Below are 6,267 nucleotides of genomic sequence, written 5' to 3'. Positions count from 1 at the left end.
ACACCCCAAACTGTGCCCGACACCTTTGGCACAGGACAGTGCTCTGCTGGGATTGCAGGTTGGCTGCCCCTCCCTGGGCTGCCAGGAGCTGCCACTGCCATGCCTGTCCCTTGTCCCCTTCTGGACACCTCTGAGGACATTTCCTTGCCTGAGGGCTGGCCCCACACCCTTTCCCTTGGTGAATTTTTGGAAGATGAGGCAGGCTGTGTCCCTTCCCTTGCCTGGTGCTTCTGTGCCCCATCTTCCACCCCGGCACAGCCTGGCTCTGGTCACACACAGCCACAAGTGGTGGGGTGGGTCCCACGGGTGGGTCCCACCCCTCCTGTCCCACCCCTCCTGTCCCACCCCTCCTATCCCACCCCTCCTGTCCCGCCTCCAGCTCCCAGGGAAGCAGGGTCAGCCTTGAGGAACCATTCCCAAACCCTTGTGGAGCATCCCTGGGAGCAGCTCTGCTGACCCCAGCACAGGAGTGTTGTGTGGGGAGCCCTGGGACACCTCCCAGTGAGCCAAAGGGTCACTGTGGGAGGCTCCTGGAGCAGCTCTGGTGACATCCCAGTGTTCCCACCAGAGCTGGGCTCCCTCCTGGCTGGGAGGGGCTGTCACTGGAGTTTGTGCAGCCAGGAAGCACCGGGGGGATCCCAGTGTTTAGTGCTGGGAAATACCAATTACTCATCACCCACAGCCTGGCTGTTAACAGGGAGCGATTCCAGCACTAAACCCACTCCACGCTAGATTTAAAGAGAGGAGAAAAGCAAAATCCTCTTAACTCTGTGACCTGTAGAATGCCCAGTGTGGGAACGAGGAGCTGGGCATGCGCCCGCTGAGGCCAGCGAGGGCTGGGCTGGCCACGGGCATGGCAGCTGCTCTGTGTCACCACTGTCACCACTGCACTGCCTGGTGCCACTGGCAGGGGACAGAGCAGAGCACGGCCAGCAACCATGGCCAGCAAACCAAGACTGCCTTGGGACACAAGGACAGCAGGAAAAGGGGCCAAGGCTGAGCGTGGAGCAGCCAAGCTCCCACCCCTCATGGAGAAAAGGGAGAAATAAAGACAAGGGGCACTGAGATGTTTGGAGAAGTGGGAAGCAGGATCTGGGGGGAGGCAGGATCAGAAGTGAAAGGAGTAAAGGAAACTGGAGGGACTTCAAAGGAACGCTGCAAGCAGCACACACAGGAGCCATCCCAATAGGAAACGGAGCAGGAACCAGCCTGGCTGCAGCACAAGCTCCTCACTGACCTCAGGCTCGAGAAAAAACGCTTATGGGAAGTGGGAACTAGGTCAAATTACTAAGGGCAGTTACAAGGGGAGCATAAGCATGTGGGGAGACATCAGAAAGGCCAAATTGAGATGGAAATAGGGAGGAATCATTAAGGAGAAGAAGAAAAGGCTCCATCAGCAGGAGGAGAATGAGCAGGGGAGCGTTGGTCTGGACCCAGGAAAGGAGGAAGGCGGCTGGCAGAGGAGGCTGGGAACTCAACAGGATCGCTGGCTGGTTTAAAAACTTCTTAAAACCCCCAGCCTTTAGAGGTGCCAAGTGCCAGCAGATGCCCACCACGATAATGAGGTGCTGTGCTGCCACCGAGAGAGCAGCGACTGCAAAAATGGGAATATTGAACAGCACACCCAGACTGCTCCCAGCCCTCAGAACCTCATCCTGGTTCTTATAAAATGGGAATATTGAACAGCACTCCCAGACTGCTTCCAACTCTCAGAACCTCATCTTGGTTCTTATAAAAATGGGAATATTGAACAGCACACCCAGACTGCTCCCAGCCCTCAGAACCTCATCCTGGTTCTTAAAAAATGGGAATATTGAACAGCACACCCAGAGTGCTCCCAGCTCTCAGAACCTCATCCTGGTTCTTACAAAATGGGAATATTAACAGCACCCCCAGACTGCTTCTGACTCTCAGAACCTCATCCTGGGGTGCTTAGAAAACCACTTAAAGCCACCTGGGAGCTGTTTGGTAGAACCCAGTTAAAGCCACCTGTGAGCTGTTTGGTAGCACAGGGGATGACTGAGGGTTTACAAGAGCTGGTCCAGTTTGGGGCAGGTCATGTAAGGAAAGATGGAAGCCACGGGGGAAAGTCCAGGAGAAGAGAGAGCCAGGAAAGAGGGGTGGGCAGTGGGGAGAGCTGGAGAGCCAGGGAGACATGGGAACAGTGTCTGAAGGACTTCTCAATTCCCTGACAGGAGGGGACAGCTGGGGGAGTCGGGCTCTGCTCCCAGGGAACAGGGACAGGACAAGGGAGAACAGCCTCAAGTTGTGCCAATGGTTCAGGCTGAATATTGGGAAAATCCCTTCAGGAAAGGGCTGTCCAGCCCTGGCACAGCTGCTCAAAGAAGCTGGGGCTGCCCCTGGATCCCTGGCAGTGCCCAAGGCCAGGCTGGATGGGCTTTGGAGCAGCCTGGGACAGTGGAAGGTGTCCCTGGAATGGGATGAACTTTAAGGTCCCTTCCCACCCACCCCACTCCAGAACTCAGTGGTTCAATCTGTGTGTGCAATTTGCATCTATTAAAGGAATCTGGAGCCATCCTGCAGGAGCACCCAGGAGTCTCCATCACCTTTTGCTGGGAGCTACAAAAATGCAGCGTGAAAATGCAGCTCTGGTGTCAGAGCTGAGAATTTCACATGGAGGCAAGAGACGGCAGATGGGACAATGTGGTGGGCTGAGGAGCAGTGAGACAACACTGCCTGCCAGGGCAGACAGGACCAGGCAACCTGGTGGGGCTCTGTGGGAAAAGAGGAGATTTCAGGAAGGATTTGGGAGAAAAGGCAGAGATTCTTTTTGTAGCTTCCAAACTCCAGGTGTGCGTGGTGATCCAGGTGTGGGGGAGAAGGGGATCTCTGAAGGGGATCTCATTCAGGCTGCTGAGTGGTGTGCATGGAATTAGTGGGAAGAGGAGAGAGCAGGGAAAAAGGAGCTGGGAAGTGCTGCAAAGTGTGGGGAGAGGGGAAAAAGCAGGATGGGGCAAAATGAGGAGAAGGAGCAGCCAAAGGAGCAAGGGAGTGAGGGATGGGGAGGCACAGAGGAGCTGGCAGAGGGCAGTGGCTTTGGGGAGCCCAACAGCTGGGTCTGGGAGAGGGGACAGTGCTGGCTTTGATCCCCCCTGGCTCTCAGCCATCCTCAGGCCCACCCTGCTCACTGCCATCCTCAGGACCTCGGTGGTGCCCTGCCCAGACAGCTGAGGGGCTCCGTGCTGGCACAGCTTTGCTGCCAGGTCCCTGCTGCATCCAGCACATTTCCCAGGGGTTCTCCAGTCTCCTGAAAAGGCCTGGAGATCCCTCATGGAGAGCCAGTGGCACTCTGCTTTGAATGGTGCAGTGAATTTTAAAGGTGAGCTGCAAAATGCATCCAAAGTGGTTTGTGTTTCTGTTTTCCTCCCTGCTCTGCAAAGGCAGTGAATCGTTCTCCACAGCCAGGAGCAATCAGCAAGAGCAGCACAGACAAACCCAGAGCAGGAGGGGATGAGGAGCGGGAATGAAGGGGGCTGGGAAGGAATGCCAGGCAGGCTGTGGAGCTGTGGCTGCCCAGGGTTTCTGGAGCAGCCTGGACAAACATCTGCCAGGGAAGGTTGGGGCTGAGCGGATTTTGCTGGTGGCAGGTGTTGCTTCATCCCAGTGACCTCTCGGGCTCCCTCCGGCCTCATGCTCAGTGATCCTGCTTTTCTGCCATCAGAAATGTCAGCCCAGCCCTCCCCTCCCGCTGCCAGAGCGTGCAGAGCAGGTTTATCAGCTCAGTCCTCATCATTTTTGCCAACGTTTTTCACAGTTGCTCCTTTCACCAGAGATACATTTGTTTATATGGATACAAGCAAGCAAAAAGTGAGATTTAAAATGGGAAAAAAATAAACATCCATTTCCTCTATTTTTCTTGTATTTTCCAGGTGTATCATTCTCCCACGAAATCTTCCAGCAGGAGGAGTACCCCGAGGTGGGAATAACTCCATGCTGAAGATTTGGCCTCAGGCAAACACTAGAAAGAGAAGGTAAAGGAGGGAGACAGGAACTGATGCTGCTCCGTGGCTTTGTTGGAATCTTTTAAAGGCAGCTCAGGTGTCCTGGCCATTTTACCATGCCCTCAGGATCTAAATCCACATTTATTTTCCTTGTCCGATCCTTGCTGCTGCAGCCCAACCCGGATTATTCCATGATGCGCAGCCTCGGGATGACAGAGCAGAGTGTTTGTGAATACCTGGAGGATTTGGTTTCACTGGCAGCGCTTTTCCCAAGCCTGCCCAGCTAAAGGAGAGGGGAAGGTCCAAAGGAGGCTGGTTTTCCCTGAGTTTTCCTAGAGAAAAGGGCTGTGGGAAGGCAGGAGGGCCGGAGGCACCGGGCACACCCCGCCTGTCCCACCGGCGCAGCTCTTTTCAAACTCTGGCTCCTGCATTTCTGCAGAGAAATCCAGCGCCTGCTTCAGCTCATCCATTATTCCTTCCAGCTGCTCTTTGCCGCGTCGGGGCGGGCATTGAGGAGGTGGGATTTATCCCGGAACGTGTCCCGTTCTTTTCTTCCCTGCCCATTGACTCGGCCAACATCTGCTCCCGTTAACCCTCGCTGGCCCCACAGCTCTGGGGATCCTTTATGGCTCCGGAGCACTCGGCATTGTGTCAGCAACAGCCGAGGTGTCCCGGGAGAAGAAAACCCTCCTTTTGCTGGGGGGGAGTGGGATTTGGGCACTAAAATCCATCCTGGATAGCTCAGCAAAAAGCAACAGTCACGGGAGGTCAATCAAAGTGTTTTCTCCCTAAAAATCATTTTCCACACATTCACATCATGAAACCTGATGGGTTCAGCTCCCCTTCCCTGCCAGGCTCTTGGGAATCACCTCAAACACTGCAAGATTGATTGGTTTTATCTGTTCTGCTGTGTTTTGGGGTTTTTTTTCCCTACTTTTGGGCATGATTTGCTTTTCACCCACTGCTCTGCCATAGGGGCTTCATTGGAAGCAGCGTGGTTACCTATGGATCCCATATGGCTCCTCTGGGAAGCAGCTCCATGGTAAATACTGGAAATAGGCACGGAGCAGATGGGAGGGAAGGGGCACCGGTTTTAACAGCAAAATCCTCCCTGCCTTCGCACGGTAACAAGTCCTGGGGTGTGGGAAGGAATAGATGAGGGAGGACGAGAGGTGTTTGGAGGGATGCAGCTGCACTTTGCATGCGGCTCTGCTCCCCTTCCCGCTGCGGGGAGAAGAAGGGAGGATTTTGCGTTTCATTTACGAGGCATTTCGGGCTCTGCGGCTCGCGAAGAGCCGGAGGGAAGTGCCACGGGGAGGGAGACGTGACAGCGCACACAAAGGGAGCCCGAGCGGCGGCTCCGCTCGCATTCCAATGCGGCCAGGTAGGGACAGCTCCGGGGACAGCTCCCGGGACACCGCCAGGCACTGCCCGGGCCCGGTGAGCCCCTGGCCGGCGGAACGGGCTCCCACAGCCCGGTGATCCCGGCTCCAGCCCCACGAACTAACACCGGCATGGGGATCCAGCCCCGGGCCAGGCTCTCCCGGAGGAATTCCGGCCCCGGCAGGGAGAGGCTCCTGAAAGGCTCCAGCCCCTGAAAGGCTGCAGGAACAAAAGCAAAGCGATTTGGGCTCCTAAAGAAGCTCCCAGCCCCGGGTTCTGCAGGACAGAAGGCACCGAAGGGAAGCAGAGAGGCAGCTCCTCCAGAGGGGGCCGGGGCACACCAGGGACCCCGAGCTGGGCAGGAGGGCAGGATGGGGAATTTTAAATGGAACACACACACACGAACATCGGGAATAAGGGCAGGAGAACGGCCGCAGTGCCTCAGCCAAACCTCACAGTGCCCATCCTCCCTCCAGGAATCATTCTGTGCGAAGGTGAGGGAGCACCTCCCGTGTTCCCACTGCTCTCTTCCCGGGAATCTGCGGCTCTGGGGCTTCCCCGGGTGGCCACAGCCCGGCGTGTCCCCTTCTCCCGTGGAACCCCGCTGCCAGCCCCACGGAGTCCCTCAGCAGCGATGCTCCGAGGGGCTGAATGAACCCAGGCAGTGCCTCCGTCCCTCGTTCCGTGCTCTTCTCCCATCGTGGGATGCCCCCTAATGCTCACAGCGCAGCATCCCGGCCTCCAGCACATCCCGGGCTCCAGAATCCTCTCTCCAGTTCCCCTGAATTCAAAACGCGCTCTCCAACCCCCCTGGCACATCCCTGGCTCCAGAATCCTCTCTGCAGCCCCCCTGGCACATCCCGGGCTCCAGAATCCTCTCTCCAGTTCCCCTGGATCCAAAACCTGCTCTCCAACCCCCCTG

General features: G+C 56.6%; 1 long non-coding RNA gene across 1 annotated transcript; it reads left to right on the top strand.

The window, feature by feature from the left end:
* The first annotated feature begins 434 nt into the window (after positions 1-434).
* Positions 435-4,860, top strand: LOC143694619 (uncharacterized). The gene is made up of 3 exons (XR_013183189.1): positions 435-3,340; positions 3,891-3,992; positions 4,136-4,860. It is a non-coding gene; the product is annotated as an uncharacterized LOC143694619 (long non-coding RNA).
* Positions 4,861-6,267: the final 1,407 nt, after the last annotated feature.

This window comes from Agelaius phoeniceus, chromosome 1 (genome assembly GCF_051311805.1).
Source record: "Agelaius phoeniceus isolate bAgePho1 chromosome 1, bAgePho1.hap1, whole genome shotgun sequence".
Lineage (NCBI taxonomy): Eukaryota > Metazoa > Chordata > Aves > Passeriformes > Icteridae > Agelaius > Agelaius phoeniceus.
Note: the sequence above shows the minus strand (reverse complement) of the source record. Positions and strands in the feature narration are given on the sequence as shown.